This window comes from Gekko japonicus, unplaced genomic scaffold (assembly GCF_001447785.1).
Source record: "Gekko japonicus isolate JY-2015 unplaced genomic scaffold, Gekko_japonicus_V1.1 scaffold6, whole genome shotgun sequence".
Taxonomy (NCBI): Eukaryota; Metazoa; Chordata; class Lepidosauria; order Squamata; family Gekkonidae; genus Gekko; species Gekko japonicus.
The window spans coordinates 1,675,390-1,699,655 of NW_015166417.1; the positions used below are offsets into that span (position 1 = coordinate 1,675,390).

General features: G+C 40.1%; 1 protein-coding gene across 1 annotated transcript in view; it reads left to right on the forward strand.

The window, feature by feature from the left end:
- PKP4 (plakophilin 4) overlaps nt 1-24,266 on the forward strand; it is a 171,168-nt gene that overhangs the window by 13,330 nt on the left and 133,572 nt on the right.

The following is a 24,266-nucleotide window of genomic DNA, read 5'->3' on the forward strand; positions in this document are numbered from 1 at the left end:
ACCCTGTGAGGTAGGTGGGGCTGAGAGAGCTCTGAGAGAACTGTGTCTGGTCCAAGGTCACCCTGCTGGCTTCATGTGGAGGAAAAGTGGGGAATCAGACCCGGTTCTCCAGATTAGGTTCTGCCGCTTTTAACCACTATACCACACTGGGTCTCTGGATTGCAGGAGTAGGACATGGGGCTAAACCCTACCCCCTTCATTCTTCTTAGAAACTGAACTGTGGCTGAGAGTGAATCCAAGTACCCTTAACCACTGTTAGCCTTGATATTGATGTAAACTTCCATTATAGTGAAGAATGCAGTCCTAAATCTTGCTTCTAGTCTGCTAATGCTTGAGAGGTAATCCAGTGTTATGTCTGCACCAGATGAATCTCTGAAATATAAAGCTTTCTATTTGGGACCTGAAGAAAGCTCCACATTTTTTGAGTGAACTTTTAAAAAAACCTACACTGAAGGCAATATAATACTTATGAATGACAGATGAGAACTCCGTGTATGTTATGTGTGTGCACATATTCGCCAAAAGTTGGCTGTGACTTGACGGCACTTTCCACCACCACACACAGTCTTTAATGGCTAGCTGTGCTCTTTAGTTTGAAAGATTTAAGTCCTTTGAGGAGGCTGCTAGTTATTTGTCAGAGCGTCAGGTGAGAAATGCTACTGCTAAAATGCTAGCCTCCTGCCTCTGCACTGGTGCAATAACATAGTGCCATACCATCCCTGGGAGTTTTGGGGAAGTGATGTAAGGTTGTTTAATTTAATAGAGTGTAATTTGCAGGTGTTTTGTTCGGTCTGTGTGGGGAATATAGGGTTTATTGGTATGTGACATTTCTAATTATGTATTGTAAAAGACGCCTTGAGCCAAAGGTTAAATGAGAGGATGCAAAGAGTTAGGAATAAATGGACAGTTCTCACAATGGAGGAAGGTATGCAGTGGAGTCCTACAGGGATCTGTATTGGGGCAATTCCTATTTAGTTTATTCAGAATGACCTCAAAATAGGGGTGAGTAGTGTAGTGGCCAAGTTTTCAGATGGCACAAACTTATTCAGGACAGTAAAAACCAAGGATAGCTGTGGAGAGCTCCAGGGGGATCTTGACAAATTGGATGGGTGGGCAACAATGTGGCAGATGAGGTTCTGTGTTGGTAAGTGTAAGGTGATCCTCATTGGAACAAGAGAAAATCCCAGTTTCAGGTTTAGGTTAATGGGGTCTGAACTTGCTGAGACTGAGAGGAGAAAGGATCTTGGGGTCCTTGTAGATACTTAAATGAAAGTGTCAAACCAGTAGGCCAGTGATAGCGAACCTTTTAGAGACCGAGTGCCCAAACTGTGACCCAAAACCCACTTATTTATCGCAAAGTGCCAACACGGCAATTTAACCTGAATACTGAGGTTTTACTTTAGAAAAAACAACTCATACATTAACTTAAGATGATCCAAACGAAGTAAGGAAAGCAATCCCAAATGCTTTCATTTGCTTAAAATTATTTGGCAGAGAATTCGACACTTTAATGATGGTCTGGGCCTGACTGGGCCGATGGCACGTGTGCCCACAGAGAGGGCTCTGAGTGCCACCTCTGGCACCCATGCCATAGGTTCGCCACCACTGCAGTAGGCTGCAGGGCTGAAAAAGGCAAACTCTAGGTTAGGGGATTATTAGGAAAGCGACTGAAAATAAAACAGCCGATATCGTAATGCCCCTGTATCCATCTATGGTGTGGCCTCATTTGGAATACCTGTGCCGTTCTTGTCACCATATTATTCATTGCCTCTGTTTTGTACAGTTCTCAATATAGCCACCTCTTGATGGCTGCAAGTTGGGGAGGGAGTAGAGAGGATATTGAACTGTGATTGGTGAAAGTATTTCACCAAAGAGTTGGTGTGACTCTTGTTAAACCATTGGAGTCTTGGAGCGGAAACACAATAGTCACACTCAAAATCTGATTGGAGAATTGGTGAAAGCTGGATGAAAGTTGAGGGGGGGAGTTTGGATAAAACCTAAGATTCTTAAGAATATGATATGTGCTTGGAATGCATTAGTAGTCTTATCATAGTGGCACAGTGTGAATCAGAGTTCCTGAGTATCATACTAAAATCTTTGAAGCCTTCTGTGTTGTATGAGAGATTTGAGCTTAACTGTGCCTGTGTTCTTAAGTACATTTGTAAAAAAAAAAATCTTACATGCCAATAAAGGTAATTGGTTTGGATTCGTAAAAAAATTCACTGCATTTGTGCAGAAATATTACATGAGCAAGAACACATTTAAGAGGGTGAAAGGAGAGAAGAAAAGGCCAATCCTTTACCTTAGCAAGAATACTTTTCTGTTGTGATGCTGCCTTGAGCCAAGAAGATAGGCAGAGTATAAATATTTTTAATAAATATGTCTGAAGCATATTAGAAAGTTATCAGAAGACATTATGATGCACTTCTTTTCTGTTGGAACTGTGTGTTTATCCCCAAATGACTTGTATCTTACAAAATTAATCTTTCCTCAGTTGTGCAGCAGATCGTACCAGAGGGTAGGAGCTGAATAGTACTGTTTTCGTAGCAGCCAAGAGCACAGAATTGTTCCATGTACCTGCTTGCTTTAGCAGTTGGAACTTAAAAGTCTTACTGATCTCTTTACCCTGTGTGTTCGTCACTTTAAGTGATAATTCTGTTTTAAAGAATCTTAATGTTCAAGTGTGTTTTGTATGTACTTAACCTATGTAGACTTAGTGCCTAGTAACAGTTTTTCTCTGCAACTTCTTGTATTTAGAGGGAGAGACTGGTTGCTTGGTTACCTGATCTCTTATGTGGAAAATCTCCAACAACAAAAAAAATACAGATTTGGCTTCCCAATGTAAGCATTCAACATGTAAATGCATTACAAAAGTACACCATAATATCACACATTTTCATAGTGCCAATCTGTATCCAGACATGTACTAAATGGTAGTCCTTTACTTGGGTTCAGAAAAACAAGATGTAGCAGATTAGAAAAATGATAGCCATGGCAACAGTGCCTTAGACAAAATGAGCAATTTCAAAGCTGATAAACATCTGTGTGATTCTTTAATTTTGGCTTTCTGCTGGTGTCATTCCATTAGGTAAAGTTTGTTTACCTGCCGATCAAAAGAGGTGTGACTTGAACAACTTCATTGTCTCATATCGCTATCAGTCTAGATCAGCTTTGTGGTTAAACACAGTAAGGGCACTGGCTGTAGGTTCTCTGTTGCATTGATGTTATGATAAATGCAAAAATACTGGGTTGACAGTTAGTTTCATCAGCAGAACTCAAGGCTATTCAGACATGTAACAAGCTATTTTGACAGCCAGAGTGGTGTGCTGGTACAATATCAAGACTAGAAGACCCAGGTTTGAATCCCTACTCTACTGTTCAAGCTTGCTGGGTGACCTTGAGAAAGTCATCTTGCAAGGTTGTTGCGAGGATATAATGGAGAAGGGGAATGTGTTCTGAGTTGTTTTTGGTCCCCAAGAGGGAGAAAAGCAGGGTGTAAATGAAAAAATAATAAAATAATGCAAGTATATGTTTATTTTTAAAATATTTATAAACCCCCTTCCTCCTAGGACCCAAGCAGCTTTGTTAAAATGGTATATAAAATAGTACCGTATTTTTCGGACCATAAGACGCACCTGACCATAAGACGCACCTAGTTTTTAGAGGAGGAAAACAGGGGAAAAAATATTCTGAACCCTGGGGCTGTCATTCCAGTTCCTGAAAGGGTTAAAGAGCTCAAGGCCAAACAAGATGTCCCAGGCAGCCTACAAGGAAAAAAATCAGAGTCTCCCATCAAAGCTTCCAAATGTTTCAAGGGCTGTGTTAGAGAGAAGCCCAGAGGGCTCCGTGGGCTTGGGGGGGGGGGAGAAGGCAGTATTCGCACCATAAGACGCACACACTTCCCCCCCACTTTTTTGGGGTGGGGAAAGTACGTCTTATGGTCCGAAAAATACGGTATATTAAATTCACAAGATACATAAACTGAACATTTTGATAATCACATACCTTTTTGTATATGAGGACTAGTCAACTTCCTAGTATGTATGCAATCCATGTTAATTGGTGTGTTTTAAGATTTTGTGATTTCAAGTATGGTCCTGTAAGCATAGATCAGCTCACAAAAGATTGGTCTCTTTAAACAGTTCTATGTTCGATAACTATCCATTGAGGTCCTGATGTTTCTAACTGATAGCACTGACCACTCCGCTTCGCCCTCATTTAAATCAAAATTGTAGTGGTGTTTCCTATTTTTCTTCTTAATAAAATAATGCGCTACAATGCACATGGATCTACAATGCAAATCACAGTAAAATTACCTCTGTGTGTAATATATACTTATTTTACATGTAGTAAAATACATGTATCTACAATGCAAATCACAGTAAAATTACCTCTGTGTGTAATATATACTTATTTTACATGTAGTAACTGAAAAAGATAGTAGTTGTTGGAGGTTTCTCATTTGGAAATTAGAGTTTTTTAACCTTTGGTTTAGTCCATGGAACCTATTAGTGGAATAGCAGGAAGAAAAGTTTCATTGCCAGACCTTCTTTTTTCATAAATTCATTGCTGCATACTTGATTTATACCAAGAAAGGAAAGGACACCCTCTCATGCCTTCTCAGATTTGAGGCTAATATAATACTTGCAAACTTGTAAAGCAAATGAGCTAGAAAGGACTATATTTTGAGGGTACCTATGAATGCAGAATGTGCTGTTTCTGAGGCAGAGGATACAGTATGAAATGAAGCACAGCACATCAGATCACCACTGTGAGGCTTTTAGAACACAGAGAAGAAACTTGGGCTTGCACTGTGAAATGGCTCTTGTGATCCAGAAAATATTATTGGACAACTTAATTATCCCACTGTAGAACTGAATCTGATGCTGAGTTAAGTTCATACATTTGAAGTGTGTTGACTCCAGTAGAGGAGTTTTATATTTAGGTACCAAACAGCACACTTAAGGAGTATGATAAATAACATCCTTCTTTCAGCTCTATCCTGCAGGTTTTAAGGGCTTGTGCTTAGCTTAGTACTGTAACAAGAACATCACCAGTGTGTAGTTTTAAGAAGCTTGTTCCCCTTCCACCTTGAATTTCACACCATTTGTATCGTTGAAGGGCACAGTCCTGTGCACATCTGGCTTGGATGTAGTAATGCTAAATGCAGGAGGGGTTTGTTGTGGTAGCAGAGCTCAGTAGCAGGAGGGGATGGTGTGAGGGGACAGAGAGAAGAAGCAAGCAGAGCAGGCAGTGGGCACGTTTTACAGGGACTCAGATGAAAGTCCAGGAGTCAGAGACAAGAAGCAAAGATGCAGTTGGATATCCAGGGGCAGTGTGTTGGTGGGCTGAAACTCAGTCTGGGCTAGTTGTGTTCACAGTGGACAAGCTGCCCGGACAGAAGAGGCAGCCTGCCTCTGAGTCTGAGACATATCCATTTCAGAGGCCATGTCAGGTGATGCTTGAAGCTAGAGCAACAGTTGCTGCCCAGGTGATGATGTTGGGCCTCGAGTGCAAATGGTAAGGTCCTGGCTGGTGGTGGTACTGGTTTCTGTCCCACCTGGGCACCTTACTGGGCTTTAAGCTGGCGAGACAGTTATTCAGTAACTGAAGGAATGAAAGTGGAAGAATGGAAGCCTACACAGGAGAAGCTGTAGCAGGTAGTAGCGCATGGGCCAGAGTCCAGGGCAGCTGTCAGAGTTACTTGGTGACATGTCTCTCATGAGGAAAAAGTCCTTATTACTACCTGATAAGTGGGAAGTGGAGTGTTTCACACACTGGGACCCACAATTATGTTGAGGGTGGATGTAACAAGATATATCTCCTTCGGAATCAGGAAAATCTGGCTATCTATGCATGACGTTCCTGTATTCCCAACGGGAAGGCAAAAAGAAAGCCAGATGTGCTCCTGAGTTTTTTCATCAGCTGTTATGTCCCATGCTGTTGAATAGCAGTAATGAAGCTGCCATGCACAGTGGCATCCTCTGCCTTTTGGCCTCAAGTTTTCCATGTGGCCAGTTCTATGGTATGGATGAGGTTCCACGTAATAGTCTTGTTGACAAATTGGTAAAATTTGGTTCAGATCCTATTACCTCTAGGTGGATCTGTAACTGGTTTACAGCTCGCACCCAAAGAGTGTTATGGTTCCTTATCCTCTTGGAGAGGAGGGACAAGTGGAGTGCCTCAAGGATCTGTCCTGGGACCTGTTTTGTTCGACATCTTTATAAATGATTTGGTTGAAGGAATAGAGGGAATGCTTATTACATTTGCAGATTATACTAAATTGGGACGGGTAGCAGATACAATAGAAGACAGAGTCAGAATCCAGGATGATATTGACAGGCTTGGAAAACTGAGCTAAAACAAATACAATTAATTTCAATGGGGATAAATGTAAAGTTCTGCACTTAGGTAGAAAAATATCAAGTGCATAATTATAGGACGGGGGAGACTTGTCTTGGCAGTAGTATGTGTGAAAAGGATCTAGGGGTCTTAGTAGACCATACACTGAACATGAGTCAGCAGTGTGATGCAGTAGCTAAAAAAGCAAATGCGATTTTGGGCTGTATCAACAGAAGTATAGTGTCCAGATCATGTGAAGTGATGGTATCACTTTACTCTGCTCTAGTTAGACTTCAGCTAGAGTATTGTGTTCAGTTTTGGCACCAGAATTCAAGAAGGATATATACAAGTCCTATGAGGAAAGGTTGAAGGAGCTGGGTATGTTTAGCCTGAAGAAGAGACAACTGAAAGGTGATATAAACATCTTCAAGTACTTGAAGGGCTGTCATGTAGAGGATGGCGCAGAGTTGTTTTCTGTTGCCCCAGAAGGTTGGACCAGAACCAACAGGTTGAAACTAAATCAGAAGAGTTTTTGGCTAAACATTAGGAAGAATTCCCTGAGAGAGCAGTTCCTCAGTGGAACAGGCTTCCTCAGGAGGTGTTGGGCTCTCCTTCTTTGGAGGTTTTTAAACAGAGGCTAGATGGCCATCTGACAGCAATGCTGATTCTGTGAATTTAGGCAGATCATGAGAGGGAGGGCAGGAAGGGTTGCATTAGTGCCTAGTTCTTGTGGTCCTTTCTTAAATGCCCAGGGAAATGCTGATTGCCACTTTGGAGTCAGGAAGTAATTTTTCTACAGGCCATTTTGGCCAGGGATCCTGGAATTTGTTTGGTTTTTTGCCATCTTCTGGGCATGGAACAGGGGTCACTAGGGGTAGGGGGGAGGTATTTGTGAATTTCCGGCATTGTGCAGTGGGTTGGACTAGATGACCCTGGGGAGCCCTTCCAACTCTATGATTCGATGATTTTACATGGATTAGGGATGGGGGTGTGCATTTTAACATACTACAGCCTGGAAGCAGAGGCAGTAGCTTGGTCACTTCCGTTCTGCTTATAAGTAACTGGTTGGACGTAGAAGAAATGAAAAATCACTGTGACTTAGAAAAAACTTAAAACATAATAGTTGCGCAGCCTTAGACCTTGTTCGGTCTTTAAAAAAGGGCCAGACAGTAATCGTTCAGGTTTTGTTTGCTCATCAAGGGTTCTACACTGAAGCCAATTAGCCAAGGAGTGATTTTCCTCAAACCCTAAGGACATTTAGTCAAGGTTTTTGGTTTATTTATATTAAGCTACTATTTGATGAATGTGTATGAACCATATATTAAGGGATGATTTATACTGGTTTGTAAAATCCCATATTCCTCACTGTGGTAATGGGCAGTCCCCAGGAAATGTTAATTCTATAGTTATTTGACTAGATTTTCAAAGCCACCAATCACTCGTGAATACAGCCAAGGGACAGCAAAATGCCTAGGCTCAGAGACCGACACAATGTCTTTTCTGGCTAGTTAGTCGTTTTTTTATAGTTGCCACAGACTCTTACCCTGTCCCAGAGTTCTGTGGCATGTACAGAGGACTTTTGGGGCGGTCAGCAGGGTCCATTCTCTGTTGTCATGCTGGGCTTTTGCAGAAGCTGAAATCCATTCCTTGCTACAGCTGCCTCTCGAAAAAGGCCATCTGATGCGGTCATGGAAGCTTGCCGGGTGACCTTGGGCCGTCCTTGCCTAAACTTACCTCACAGGGCTGTTGCGAGGGTGACATGGAGGAGAGGCAAAAGATGTATTCTGCTTTGTGTCTCCATTGGGAAGAAAGGCAAAGGCATAAATGAAGTAGAATAAGGAAGTGAAATAAGGAGTCTGAGAAATGCCTCTCTTTTTCCTTCACAGAGAAACTGGGAGAGGCTGGTTTCTCTCCATGATGCTGACCATGATGCTTACTGTTGCTCCCCTTACCAAATCTTGCCAATGCCCAGTAGAAAGGGAGAAGCACCACCCCTTCATGCTGAGCTCTCCAGGAACTGCGGAGGAAGAGGGACATTTTATCTGTATGTTCCCCTCTGCCCTTTCCGGTTCCTGGAGAACTTCAGGGGTTGGAGCTGAAGGGGAGGGCATCTTTATGCCGTCTGGAGTAGCAACACTTGTTGCTATCAGGCAAGTCGATTTGTGGAAGCCTGCATATGTACTGTTGAAAATTCAGAAATTAAATGAGGCACATATTCAAGGAAATGGAACTAGAGGCAGTAGCTTGGTCACTTCCGTTCTGCTTATAAGTAACTGGTTGGACGTAGAAGAAATGAAAAATCACTGTGACTTAGAAAAAACTTAAAACATAATAGTTGCGCAGCCTTAGACCTTGTTCGGTCTTTAAAAAAGGGCCAGACAGTAATCGTTCAGGTTTTGTTTGCTCATCAAGGGTTCTACACTGAAGCCAATTAGCCAAGGAGTGATTTTCCTCAAACCCTAAGGACATTTAGTCAAGGTTTTTGGTTTATTTATATTAAGTTACTATTTGATGAATGTGTATGAACCATATATTAAGGGATGATTTATACTGGTTTGTAAAATCCCATATTCCTCACTGTGGTAATAGGCAGTCCCCAGGAAATGTTGATTCTATAGTTATTTGACTAGATTTTCAAGGCCACCAATCACTCTTGAATACAGCCAAGGGACAGCAAAATGCCTAGGCTCAGAGACCAACAAAATGTATTATAGTTGCCACAGACTCTTACCTTGTCCTAAAGTTCTGTGGCATGTACAGAGGACTTGTGGGGTGGTCAGCAGGGTCCATTCTCTGTTGTCATGCTGGGCTTTTGCAGAAGCTGAAATCCGTGCCTTGCTACAGCTGCCTCTTGAAAAAGGCCATCTGATGCGGTCTAGTGGTTGGAGAGCTGGACTAGGATCTGGCAGACCAAGGTTCAAGTCCCTCTTGTGCCATGGAAGCTTGCCGGGTGACCTTGGGCCATCCTTGCCTAAACTTACCTCACAGGGCTGTTCCGAGTGTGACGTGGAGGAGAGGCAAAAGATGTAATCTGCTTTGTGTCTCCATTGGGAAGAAAGGCAAAGGCATAAATGAAGTAGAATAAGGAAGTGAAATAAGGAGTCTGAGAAATGCCTCTCTTTTTCCTTCACAGAGAAACTGGGAGAGGCTGGTTTCTCTCCATGATGCTGACCATGATGCTTACTGTTGCTCCCCTTACCAAATCTTGCCAATGCCCAGTAGAAAGGGAGAAGCACCACCCCTTCATGCTGAGCTCTCCAGGAACTGCGGAGGAAGAGGGACATTTTATCTGTATGTTCCCCTCTGCCCTTTCCGGTTCCTGGAGAACTTCAGGGGTTGGAGCTAAAGGGGAGGGGATTTTTATGCCGTCTGGAGTAGCAGCACTTGTTGCTATCAGGCAAGTCGATTTGTGGAAGCCTGCATATGTACTGTTGAAAATTCAGAAATTAAATGAGGCACATATTCAAGGAAATGGAACTCTTTATGCAACTTATTGAATATTTTAAGGAGATCATATTTTCTTCTTCTCAGCTTTCAAATGATAATGGCAGTGGGAAAGGCTGAGAAGTATTTGAAAGTGCTCTGTTCAGAGGGAAAGGCAGGGAAGGGAAATAGAAGTTACTATAATTTATGAAAAATCTTATGAGCCTGCACTGATAAAATTGCTGCCACCTACACAAGGCAGGAAATCACTGATCATATGAAAGCAGCTGTACAGTCTAGCCTTATTGTGACTAAGGCAAGAGAAATACCCAGCCTACATTCTCTATTACACTACGGGACAAGAATAGTGTCACATCGTATTATCTTTAAAATTCTTCATAATTTCCATTAATCTCCAGTGGAAGCTTAGTATACATCTTTGTGCCCAGGTTTCAGTCATTTTCTTGACTTACCATAGCTCTTCAACTTTGTGAATCCTTGGGAAGCAGAGGATCACAAGGAAAGCATAAGGAAGTAAAACCAGGTGGGTGGTGAAGTATGATATGAGAAAGACGCACCTTATGAGAGAGGGGGTCAGGGCAGGAATGTTCAGTGAGGCTTCTGGTTGAGGTGGCTTGATCTAAATTTCCAAAAAGGGGCTGATCATCCATTTTGTTAAAAAACTTCCCTCGATAAAAAATGCATACTAGTTGATTGCTGTAGCCATAACAAGGTATTGATTTAACTTGAGGTGGCTTGATCTAAATTTCCAAAAAAGGGGCTGATCATCCTTTTTTTTTTTTAAAACTTCCCTCCATTAAAAATGCATACTAATTGTAGCCATAACAAGGTATTGATTTAAAATAAAATAGAATCCTAATGCATAAATTCAACCTCAAAGTTTTCTTAAGTGTTTAACATTAATTTTTTTATACTAATTTAGAAAACGATATAAAAGCAGTTGCTTATTTTTAGGTAATTTACAGTGTAATACTAAGTAGGTCTTTTCAAAGGGGCTTACTCCCATGAAATTGTTCGTAGTATTGTAGCGTTAATGCTCATTACTAAAAACAGGGTCAACCTACAACCATGGCAGATTTTGTAGAGGGATGTTGGCTAGCCTCATCATAAGAAGATGTTGCTGCTTCAGCATTTCAGAGAAGTAGCCATGTTGCAAGGCAATCCTATCCACAGTTAATATAGCCTAAGCTCGTTGAATTTAGTACGTTAAGACTAAATAAAGCATGGGATTGGACCCTTAGTTTGTTGCAGCAAAAACAAACAGTTTTGTGACACCTTAAAAAGAGTGTTGTTGTTGTTGCTGTCAAGTCATTGCTGACTTATGGCAACCTCATAGGCAAGAGATGTTCAGAGGTGGTTTGCCATTACCTACCTCCACCTCACAACCTTGTTATTCCTTGGTGGTTTCTCTTCCAAATACTAGCCAGGGCTGACCCTGCTTAGCTTCTGAGATCCAACAAGATCAGGCTAACCTGAACTCTCCCAGTCAGGGCTTAATAAGACTAGCAGAATTTTATTCTAGCATCCGCTTTCATGAAGATGTGGACTCTAGTCAATGAAAACCTATGCTGGGGGGGGGGGAATAGTTACTTCTTAAGATGCCACAACATGAGACTTCTACCATGTTCCTTTTGACTTACATCTGTCCCTTCTTAGTCATATAACTGTCCTGTCCCATTCTATAAAAATATTAATACTCTAAGGGGCTGACAGTAGCCACTGGGTGCATGAGTGAAAGGTCCCCCTTCAGATCAGTGGGCAACTCTTCTGACTTGACATTCCTTGCCCTTGGTGTCAAGCCACAGTGTAGCACAAGATTTAATGTACTGTATGGTGGTGACTGGTGAAGTGTGTTCCACACCATCCTTTCTTTACATAGCAAAGCAGCTTTTCATAAATTAATGATTGGGTTGTAAATTCAGTTTTAACAGATCATGTTTTGCATTAAGTTCAGATCTCATTCTAAACCAGGCTGTTTTAGAAAGAGAAACTTAGTATAGCCAAATTTTTCAAAAATATCAGATTCAATTTTTCAAAAAAAAAATCCATTTTTTGCCCACCATTTTTTGACTTTCTAAAAACTTTGCAAATGTTGCTGAACCCTCTCTGATGTGGTGTGGCAATATACATTATTAGCAGTGTTCCCTCTAAGCTGAGTTAGTGTGAGTTAGCTCACCATTTTTTAGCCTTCTGCTCACACTTTTTTGTCTTCGCTCTGGAAGGATGGCTCCAGAGCAATCTAATTTATGCAGTAGCCAAATCGTTTGCACACAACTTTAATGCCAGTAGCTCACAAAGTAGATTTTTTTTGCTCACAAACTCCACAGCTTAGAGAGAATATTGATTATTAGAAGAGTCGTTTCCTGTAAAGATCAAATACTGTTCATTAGAACTTCTTGTTACTTCATCACTGTTAGGTGAAACAGAATATGTGTACATACTTACTTTTGGTAGAGAGTATGCTTGCTAGTGGCACATGTACAATCTTCTTGCCTCGGGAGCTCAGGGTGGCTTCTGATTGACCAGCTGAAGTCAGATTTGCACCATGCTGATTGGTTGGCCCGTTTGTCACAAAACCAGCTTCTCTTTCTCTCCTTCAGGGATATTTTCAAGAAAAAAAAAATGGTTATGTCAGTGAACACCAAACAAAAGAACAGATAAATGTGTGAGGTGTTTGAGGAACCCCAGCCCCCTCTCTTCAGTAAATCAGGCTTCTAGTATGACTGGAGTATGAGGGAGAAATAGTCTGCATTAAGTATGCCCTTTGAAGAACAATGCGGTAGGAGGAACAGGGCATGGGGCAGAGTTCATGCAGTAGGAAACCCCTAACTGCACTCCTCTTTTGCGGGTATGGTTGTATGCATGTGGTTAACAACTGAACCCATGCTTTATTTGATGATCGCATCTATCTAAATTAACTATAGAAATTTACCAGGGTGACTACAGATATTTACAAGATATGCTGATGAGACAGTCATATTGAATTGTAATGTGTTTTTAACGTTTGTTGTGAGCGTTGGCCACTTGTTGGGGTGAATAGGGATTTTGACCAAGTTACCCTTATGCTGTTGCACAGTATGCAAAAATGGGCATAGGTACATTCTTTAAAAGAAATATCCCCCCCCCAGCAAGTGTTCCAAACCTGTAATATGTTTTTTTTCCTTCCTGTTTACCTTTCAGACCAAATCGTATAGAGATAAGCTACCTGACTGTACCATATATTTAGCAAAGTAGTGCCATTTATTTGGCGCCACAGATGAATAGTTGGCTGTCAGTGCATAATTCCATCTTTTGTTAAGCCTATATTTAGAGCATGCAGTAATAAAAATGGTTAAACATTATATGAGCAGGAAGAAGAAAATATATTGCTATGTACAAACCACCTATAAAGTATATTTTATAAGTTTAGTATTTTGGTGTGAGCTTGTTTTCGGCAATCATTTATTTTCAGTAAATAATTTGTTTGGTCATATTTCCATGTGAAACATGGATATCATAATCTAAAACTTTGCAGTAGTATAACTCATGTTTTCTAATGGTGTTCTCCTTATTTTTAATTTTAAACTTAATTTAGCAACATATTAATTCCATTCTTTGCACTTATTTGCCGGTACTGCAAGTCATTTAAGCAATGGGTTGGAGAAGATTCTTTAATTAAAACCAACAGGCTATAATTATCAGATGCCAACTACCAATGTTACATGGAACAATGAAGGTGAAATTTTCTTACTAAAATGAGTCTTAATATACCTTCAGGGGGACTCAGGGTTTTGTCCTTATTGGTGAGTGTAGTTATTATTTGTTCGAACTACTCATGCATTGCAGGATGTGCAAGCAATAAGCTGAAAGACACCTTTTACACTGCTCAGTTGAGGCATGTCTTTAAAAAAATTAGTAATGCTACAGGAACAAAACCCACATTTTACATAGTTAATATAATTTAGCCTACAATAGAGGTCCCCAACATGGTACTCGCTGGCACCTTTCTTTGTGCCTGCTGAGTGTTTTTACAAAGTGGGTTGGGCTCCTGCCCAGCAAGGATTCTGATTGCTCACTGGAGAACTGATTGGACATGCAAATTAAAATAGCATTGTTTGGCTAAAGTGGTCACCAGTGTCAAGGGAGTAATATATTGGCTACAAAGTGAGATACAACTGGGGTAACTAAAAACAATATGGGCAATTGAGTCAACTTGATCTTTACAGTAAGTACAGAAGCGTTTTTCAGGGGGGGATTCTACTAAAACAGCCCTTTATCTCAGCGGAAGGTAACACATTGCATCTAAGTAACAAGAAAAAATTACTGTATTTTGGAATTGCTAGATAAGAAGTATTTAGACAACTCAAACATTTTCTTTTCTTTCTTTTTTAGTAGCAGCTAGGTCACTGTTTTTTTTATTATTATCATTATTATTGTTACAGAAATCACGTAACAACTCAAACATTTTCTGATAAGATAAATCAAAGAAAATAGGGGAACATTTCCGATCAGCTTGGAGTTTTAGCCCAATTTTTTAAAGTAATCGATTTCATACAGTTAACAATAATTTTTTCAAAGAGTCACTAAAATGTAGGCTCAGTTTTACTGTAGCAAGCTTTGAGTCAATTGACCTAAGCCCAAGTTCCCAATCAGGAGTCAGCTGTTACTAATTGCAGTAAGGATGGTAGACCATTAAGTTCACGAAGTGATAATCTGAATGTGATAGCTTGATACCATGCTGTTGTTGAAATCTGAGGGAGTCTGATTTCTAGCCGCACTATGTCCGAAGATACCCTGAGAGGAAGAGAAAGGATCTTATGGAAGAAAGTTTGCTGGAGCTTATCAAGAGGATCTAGTGGTCCATTGATCCAGATTGGGACAGTATAGAGCAATTTGGGAACAATGATGGCCTTATATAACTTAACAAAAGGATAAATTTGACCACCTTAGGTATAAAAGAAGTTCTTGAGAGTGATTAATGTCATTTGGGTCTTTCTTATGACAGAACTTATATGGGAGTTCCAGGATAAATCATAACTCAATATTACCCTGTGATATTTAAACTGTCTAACTTCTTCAATAGTTTGTCCATAAATTTGCCAGTGATGGTCCTTCAGATGCCTTGATTTAGAGAATCTCAGGATCTTTGTTTTGGCAAAATTAATTATCGACAACTCTCAAAGTGCAAAAGACACAGAAATCGTTCATGAGTTTCTTCAAGCCACTTGGGGTTCAGGTGAGGAGAACTAAATCATCGGCATATAAAAGCATTGGTAGAGGATGGTTTGCTAAATATAATACACAAGTATTATTTTGCAGATTTGGGAAGAAGTTGTTTATAAGTGGAATAAGTATGGAGCTACAGGGGTGGGAAATGGTCAGTAAAATCAGTAAAAGTCAGTTTTTTCATCTTGGTCAGTAATTTGTCAGTTCTTTAAAAAATTGGTCAGTAAAATCAGTATTTCTTTGATTTTTGTGAATGCAGTTTGTGTTTTTTTGTTTTTATTACTGCATTTTGGGGGGAACATGATGACTTCCCAGTGAGAAGACAGATTGTTTTTAGTTCAGTTATGAAGTACTTTAAAGACTTTGTTCCTAAGAGTAAAAGTGATTTGGTGAAATCTTCCACAACGTATAGAAACACAATTAACCTCTTAAAACACGAGACAATGAAAGCAGAGGTGATTTTTTTGCATGAGTGCCCGCTTATTTACAAAGTTCACTGGAGAAGAGCCTTTGGTGCGTGTGATGCACAGTAAAGTAAAAACACAAGAATTTGTAAGAGTTCAGCACCGTTGTCTCTTGAAGCCTTCAGTGATGAGCACTACATACATGTGAGAGAAGTAATCAGTGAAAGTAGAATCTGTGATGAACTGAAAAAACTTTCTGAAAAGGAACAGCTACTCTTTTTAATAGGAGCAGATAAACATTTCATAGCAGCCTGCAAACACCTTTTACTCCAGTCATCTTTGGACAAGCCTATCTTCAGATATCTTCAATGTTTAGCTCCAGCACAGAGGGTCAAGGAAGGAACCCACAAGGATATAATGAAAGTAGCAGCAGCAGCACTCCCGATGGATATTCCAGTGGACATGATTGCAGATGAATGGAAACGTCTTAAGACTTAAAGATGAAACTGCCCGTGAAACTTGCTGCATAGATACATACTGGAATCAGTTCTTTGAAAAGACACACCCATCTGGAGATCCAAAATACCCACTGTTTACCAAGGTGGTGAAAGCAGCATTATCATTATTGCATGGTAGTACAGACATAGAAAGGGGTTTCTCAAAAACTGGACGCATTTTGACCGAAAGGGCCTGGATGTCAGAGAGAACTTTGCATGCCCACCTAATAGTCAAAGAAACTTTATATCATGTATATGAAAACAATATATACCATGTTAATATCACACAGGAGCTTTTATAGATGGCAAGAGCAGTTCATGTTCATTACAAGCAATATTGTAATTAACAGTGTGTCATTAAAGAGGAGTAAAACGAAAAAGAAAACAAAGGGGGAAAAGGCAGAGGAGTTAGAAAGGTTTAAGAAGATAGACAGTGAAAAGGATAGTATACAAGAGAAGGAAGCAAAACGGAAAAAGCTGAGAACAGAACGAGAAGAGGATGACTGCTCAAATTTTGCTAAATGATGCAACCAAATGTGTAAAGGAGGCTGCTGAGAAAAAGGGTATGGTGGGATTCAACACAGCACAGCTCATGCTAGAAGGAGTGGAGAAAGCAATGGAAGAAGAGGGCAAGAAAAAATGCTTGCGGATGCAGTGCAGAAAACTGTTGAGAAACAAAAGAGTTCATTAATAACTTCTTTTTTCATCAAAAAACCAAAGATAAAGTAAAAGTAAAGACAAATCTTACCTTACAGTAATTATGTTTTGTTGTCATAATGATTACTTTATATGTGGTTTTTAATATGTTTTTCTGTTTTATTATCTACAGTATGTGATTATTTTTAAAAGCAAATCTTTTTTGCCTTACATTTTGTACAATAATGAAAACAGTACCCTATCTTCATTTTAAAACATTCAATTAAAAAGGTGTGCAATCCTTTTCTCTGGATCACATCTGACTGTGGTGCTGGCTGAGGCCAGATAATAATCATTTTTAATGAAGTCCTAGTTTTACTTTTAAAACACTAGCTTATCAATAGGCTGACATTAAATTGTTCAGTAATTTGTCAGTTTTTTGTCAGTATTTGGTCAGATTTTTTGGAATTTTGGTCAGTAAAATCAGTATTTTTGACCCTGTTTCCACCCCGAACTAGGACACATCCTTTTGCCATACACCTTTTCCCATTCTTAATAACCGTGGGGATGAATTTATGTTAAAAGTTTGTAACTGTAGAACATTCCCAGTATATAAATTCTTAATCGGGGCCAATAGCTGCTTAGGAATAGAGGTGGAGTTCAACTTTTCCCATAAACAAGTATGGGATACCAAATCAAAAGCTGCTGTAAGGTCAACAAAGGCAGTGAACATAGATTCTCTGTTAGTTTTGATGTATTAATTAACAAGGATTGCTATGGTCAAACAATGTTGAATACATTTACAGCCTTTCCAAAAGCCCAAACTGCTCTTTCCAATTTATATTGTATTCTTCTATCCGTGCTTTTAATTTAATTTTAATTTAAAAGGCAGGATATATTTTGTTCAACACAGAAAGTAGGGTAATTGGCCTATAATTGGAGGGATCCTTCTTATAAATAGGGGTAATTAATCCCTTATAAATCCTTCTTATAAATAGGGGTAATTAAGTCAATTTCCAGTTTTCAGGAATTCTGTTTGGTTGATTTTTGTGAATAAGGGGCTAATAATTCTGCCCACCTCTCCTTTCAGTATTGACATCCCACAGCTACCTGATTGGCCTCCAGTGTCCCCAAGAGAAGTTCAAGCTATAATTAAACAAATGAAAACTGGAAAGGCTCCTGGGTATGACTTTCTTCCGGTTGAACTCTTTAAGTGCTAACTTTTCATATGTTGCAACTCCAAACTGTTTTGGAGAAAAGGGCAGTAAATAGATTAAAATAAATTTATGTAATACTAATGACATAGACACATTCAGTGCTATCTAGGCAGAAATTTTGTGGAGATTTGCTTGGATTTCTGAACTTAGGGTAGAGCTAGACATTACAGAAAACACGAGGCTGCTATTGGCAACAGCATGTTCGTGTTTTCTTCTCTCTTCCCTGGAAGTCCTAAGGATAATCAACATATGAAATATCTTCACCTGAGAGCAGCTGGTGAAGTAGGATGGGGAGACTTGCAGTGCAATAGTGACACATCACACATTAAGGGTTCTTAGTCATTATAAGGAAAAAGTAGGATGAAATCTGAGGTAGATGTTTTCAGCAGCAGCCATGTTCTAGGTTTGTCCCTAAAAATATGATGGTGGAAGTTGTGAAGCCCCCACCCTTTAACTGATTTTTAAAATATAAAGTTACTTGTAAAATATAACTTGTATCCAGAGCACTTCCAGTGAAGCAAGACTTCCCTGCTTCCCCTCCTGCTGTACTCCATGGAGCCCCTTCCCAAAATTCTATTCCTGGGGGGGGGAAGAGTACCCTCAAGAGTGCTCACCTCCTCTACTAGCAGACATTCCATTCAGTGTTCCCTCTAAGCTGAGTTAGTGTGAGCTAGCTCAGTTTTTTAGCCTCCGGCTCACACATTTTTGTATTCGCTCAGGAAGGAGGGCTCCAGAGCAAAGTAATTTATGCAGTAGACAAATCGCTCACTCACAACTTTAATGCAAGTAGCTCACCAAGTAGAATTTTTGCTCACAAGACTCCACAGCTTAGAGGGAACATTGATTCCATTACGTTGCCATAACTTCTGTTCTGGGGCAACACCTTTTCATCCATCCCTAGGTTTTGAATGCTTAAGGTAACATAGCATTTCTTCCACTATTTTTGTCTCTTGGAGTCTTGGGCTATAAGCCAGTGCATGTGGTGTCTTCTCTCTTTCAGTGCCTGTGTATGACAGTCTCTATAGACACATAAAGTTCTGACTATAGTGTTCAGCAAATCCCAGGCGCATAGGAATTTCAGTGTGGCATCTAATATTTTAAGCAATGATTTATTGTAGTGTCTTCTCCATAAACATTAGTAGAAGTTGTTGTTGTTGTTCAGTCGCACAGTCGAGTCCGACTCTTTGTGACCCTCTGAAGTTTGCTCAATTTCATGTTCGTTGCATCTATGACACTGTCTAACCATCTCATCCTTTGTCGTCCCCGTCTTCTTTGACCTTCAAAGTAGAAGTACAAAGCTTATTTTTGATTTACATCAGAATACGTTTTACTGTCTGACATAAAAAAGCATGTGCATGAAGTTCCTGTCGTTGCTTCTTTACATGTTAACTTTATGCCATTCAGTCATGGTAGGCTGATACATTTCTTAACCAGTTGCTTTTGATACTGGCTTAAATATTAGTTTATTAATTGAATATTGTATGTGGGACGAATATTTTGTAGTAATAAACCAATTATGAGAAATTGGGGAGAAGTAAGGTTGGGGTTATAAGTTAGTTCATTGTGGTGATGACGACTAAGTTAACCAATATTTATTCATACGTTACAACACATTTGTCATTGCTTTAATAGTTCTATGAGAAACTGTAAAAAGAATTAGGTTTTGTGGTAGCAATAATCAGAAAACTTGGGTTTTAAAATATAAAACCCTGAAAGTTGAAAAGTGAGTCTGGCTCCTAAAGACAAAGAAAATTTGTCAAAGCTTGGTGTGTTACATCTCGTGCTATGTTGAAGTCAAATTCCATACATTTTAAGGAGGTAGGAAACCTGTCACTGAGTTAAAAGAGTAATGGGCTTGATTTCCTTTAATGTATTGTCTTTTATTGAATCTTAATATCTCAGTTTGACACTACTGCCATCTTATTTTTGGTATTGTCTGTCACATTATCTACTTAGCTGAAGTAGATTAGTTCCAAAGTTACAGGGAAGCTTCTACAATCTACATAGCTTCTCTGAAAGGACATGACAGTCTCAGTTGGCCTGTGTAGGTTTTTTATAAAATATGTAGCAAATGTCAGCTTCTTTTAGGAGCAAATCATAGACTGTGGAAATGTGAAACTTGAAAATGAAAGTGAAGCGTAACTGTGTTTTAATGCTGCTTCCCTAAGCCAAGCCTACTGAGTCATAAGTTTATATGCTGCAGCAATGCCTTGAGGTCATGTTGTCACTTCTCCCAGTATAATCCTGTGAAAGCAGAAGTCATTTTTCTTAGTTACCTTGCAAAAGTCCAACTAGCTAAGGTGTTATTTCATGTTTCTGTCTTCTCTTTCCCCCTCCCCACTGGTAAGGCACTCTGACAGCATTTGTGGACTGAATTTCCACTGCATGAGAAGTGCCATAAACAATAAGCTGCATTAAGATAACTATCTGGAAAATATGGACCCAAAGCATGGTCATCTGAGGAGGCATCAATAATTAGAATGGTTATCTGGGCAGTATCCTGTGCTTTAGCTGCCTGACTGCAGACGTTTCTTGCTTATGGTCGTACATTCTATATAACAAATTTGCATTTACCAGCAACCACACAGAACGATGATGAAATATAATCAATAGTTTTAATGGCTATCATCACTTGGAAACATGCCTTCAAAGGAATGATAGCACATAATTACATTAACTGCTAAATTAAGAATGTTAGGAAACTCCCATAAATGTACTGCTTTTGGTCACTATATCAGTATTGGGAGGTTAGTTTAATCTTTATATGGTTTGTTCTGGATAATAAGAAATACGCTTGTGATGGCAAATCTGTTGTATTTATAAAAGCTGATCTTCATCAAACTCATACTTCTATAGTGGGGAAAACTATTCTAGTACTGAATTGTTTGTAAAGAAGACTTCAGAGAAGTTCCCTTACTTTACAGATTCCTTGGACAAATCGTATGAAAGCATTGATGGCCTGTGTCGCCCTTCCAACGCTGTCATTCTATGAATTCTATAATTGTTAAAATTGTACAAGTTGAACTGATGGGAACTTCCTCTCATATGTGGAATCGGGAAGAATAGAGAAGTAAGGCAAGTTCATTTGCAGTAGTGTGTTGAAAGGAGGGATCTGATGGTGTGCCTGGCCATAGAAGTTGTCATGAGCCGGGCAAGGAACAGTGTAGGGCGCGCTGTCCGAGCGCAGAGTGAATAAGGCAAGAGCACCAACTCGAGAAGCGTAGTCAATGTCCAGTCCAAGGTTGTGCACAGAGTCAGGAGTCTAGTGCGAGGGTCAGTCCATACAGCAGGATCTGAGAATCCGAGAGTTACTCATGAGCAGGTTCAGGAGCAGGATGAAGGCAGAGTCAGGAAATGGTCCAAAGACTCACAGGGTTGAGGCAGGATCCAATGCAGTGGTCACAGAGTCACAGGGATTTCAACTTGTTGCTTCCACACCAAACAGTCTCTCTTGGCTGGTTTTTATAGACATATGCTTAAGGGTCATGCTTACAGCCAGTTGCTCAGGAGTAATCCTGCAACTACTCAAGCAACTGTCATTGGGCCAGGAGGCGTGCACTTTGTTGTCTCTCCTTTAGTGCTGTTCGTAGCCGGTGTAGGTGATACTGGAGGAGCTGGAAAGGATCAAATGAGTTTACCTGTTGAATCAGGGGTGGAGGGTGTTGGTGGCTCTGCACCAGCTGTTGGCTGTGAATCCTGACAAGCCTGCAGCTCATTTTCCTGCTTGCCAGCTTCTGCTGACTCAATTCAATTCAAATACCTTTTATTGGCATACAGCTTCTGCTGACTCAAAGCTGGCTACATGGGGCTCCTCCTCTCTTGGGGAGTCTTCTTCTCTTGAGGAGTCCTCGCTCTCACTGAGCCCTGACTGACACATGACAAAAGCTCTTTCAGAGAGCTACTGTGATGTTGCTTTGGTACAAAGATGATTCTAAAGCTTGGTTAAAGGACAAAGAACAGTAAAACTAATAGTATTCACATTACCTAGAATCCTCAATTTCTAGAATGGTTTTAGGAATCGCCGTAACAATGCCTGAAGTCAGTAATCATTACTGCAGGTTTTTAGCAAGGCCTCCATTTTGCTGTGAAAAATTCCTACTGTGATGCTTGACAAAGCATAATTCCCCAGAAGAACATTTGAGTTGGTGTCCTAAACTGGGGCAAAATAGCAAAGTTTGCTCATAGTGTGAATAAAATGTAAGTGTAAAATTGGTCCAGTGTAGTTCTTGGTGGAATTTATAAGAACATTGTCCAGTAAAATGGCAGATACAAATAAATATTGAGAAATACAGACTGAATTGCTCTAATCAAATTGTCCAAATATAGAATGAAGTAATATTTCAGATATTGAATTTGCACCATTGACATTTCCAGCTGTGGTCCCAAGCAGTGTTCCCTCTAAGATGAGTTAGTGTGAGCTAGCTCAGAGTTTTTTAGCCTCCGGCTCACACATTTTCATCTTAGCTCAGGAAGGATGGCTCCAGAGCAAAACTAATTTATGCAGGAGCCAAATCGCTCGCTACCAACTTTAATGCCAGTAGCTCACAAGGTAGGATTTCTGCTCACAAGCCTCCACTGCTTAGAGGGAGCATTGGTCCCAAGTGCACACATGTAGGTAGCCACTAAATTGTTATCACCAGTGCAGCTTTGCGGTTCTTTCTGGTGGTCATAGCCATCAGAAAGCAAACGTATAGATCAACGGGAATGGCACTACAATTAATAAGGTTAATATAGGAGAAATGGTTCAAATATGCCTTGTATATTTTACTTTATTCTTGTCCTTGCTTCATACAGGCTGTGTAACCTTACCTTACTGGAAAGGTATGGAGACAGTCCAGAGTCCAGTTAGTTTTTACTGCCTGTCTTCTTTTGGAAAAGCTATGAGGTGAAATACTATTGTGAAACATAGAAAAGATGCAGTATAAGAGTATAGTTATGTGACCTTGAAATAGTGAAATACATCTTGCAGGCTTGTAAGCTGCCATTTACCTGTTTGTCTTTTCCTGTAGCATCTCCTTCAGGGAAGGCTGCCATAAATAGGAGATCTTGGTTCTGACTTCTTTACCAGGCCATAATAGTGCCGCAGTATTCTAGGGGTATGCATTTGGGTCTACCCAAGCCGAAAATCTACCCAAAAAATACCTTACCAGTATTTTTCGAGTAGATTTCGACATCCCAAATGTATCTGGGTTTTCTCAGAAAAATGGGGGGGGGGGTCCCCCCAAAAAATACCAAATATATTCAGGAATTACTGGGCAGATGAAAAAATTGCTTCTGCCTCTCAGCTTCTTTGTTGGGATTTTACTGCAGTCCCTTTAAAGTTTAAAGGGACTGCAGAAGACAGCCCGAGGATCAACTATGGGGAGCAGAGTGTTCCTGCCGGCTTGGCTTGGGGCTGGCTTCTCATGCAGCCCAGTTTAAACCAGGCTGCAGAAGAAACCAGCCCCAGGATCTGCTGTGCCGCCAGGAACAGATTGCCCCCCACAGGCTGGGCTTCCTGCTGGTTTCTCCTGCAGCCTGGTTTAAACCGGGCTGCAAGAGATGTGTGCCCAGCAAGCATCTTCTGTGCCCACAGGAAGCAGATTGTTCCTCACCAGCTCAGCTTTGCACTGGCTGCTTTTTTTTTAACCAGTATTTTTCTTCTCAGGTCTATTGGACCTGAACTGGAAAATACCAGTTAAATTTTTTTACGCACCCCTACAGTTTATGAAGTATGGCATAGGTGGACCAGTGAGCTGGCAAAAACTTTATGGGTTAGTAACGTCTGTGGTCATATTTTGAAAAGCAGTTCATGGACATGTCTGAAGTGTAACATGATGATCATCAGAAGGAATCTAGTCAGCCAAACAAGTCTGGTAACTTAGAGAGAGAATAAATGTTGAAAAGTAGCTCTGAGGACAACAGCTTTTATTCTCCACCTCTTCTGATTTCTTGTCTGCATGAGTCTGAAGAAACATGTAAATGTCTTAAGTAATCATCTTGTTTCTCTTGCTCAGCCATTTCTCCAGTGTTTTATATAGCTTAATGTGATCTTCATGTTATATTGCAATAGTAGGATGCAACACCTTGTTTTTGACAGTGTAGCTATTTTTATAGTGGTCCTGTGTGACAGGAGGGTTATCTGAGCACACCTTCTAGAAATCTTTCACTGCCAGAAAAATATATGGCCATACCTGAAAAGCAGTGAATCTACTCCCCTATCATTGTTAAATGATGTGAATACTTTGCTTTATTTTGTGAAAAATCTCCTTTGTTTTAACCACTGTCACTAGCATGTATACAACAAAGTCACTGTTGGATACTGAGCTTCGTTAAAGTCAGTTTTTGCACATAACGCAAAATCTTTTGTTCTAGACCACATTTCCATTGAGAGACCTTGTCTGGCATAATGGTGTTTTCCTGGCCCTGTTATATGGTATAAGAGTAGCAACTTAACTCCCCTTCTAGCGTTTAAAGACCCAAAACTTTCTATGGAATCTTTTAGGCTTTTGTAGTGTGTTAATGAGGACTGACTCTTTGGG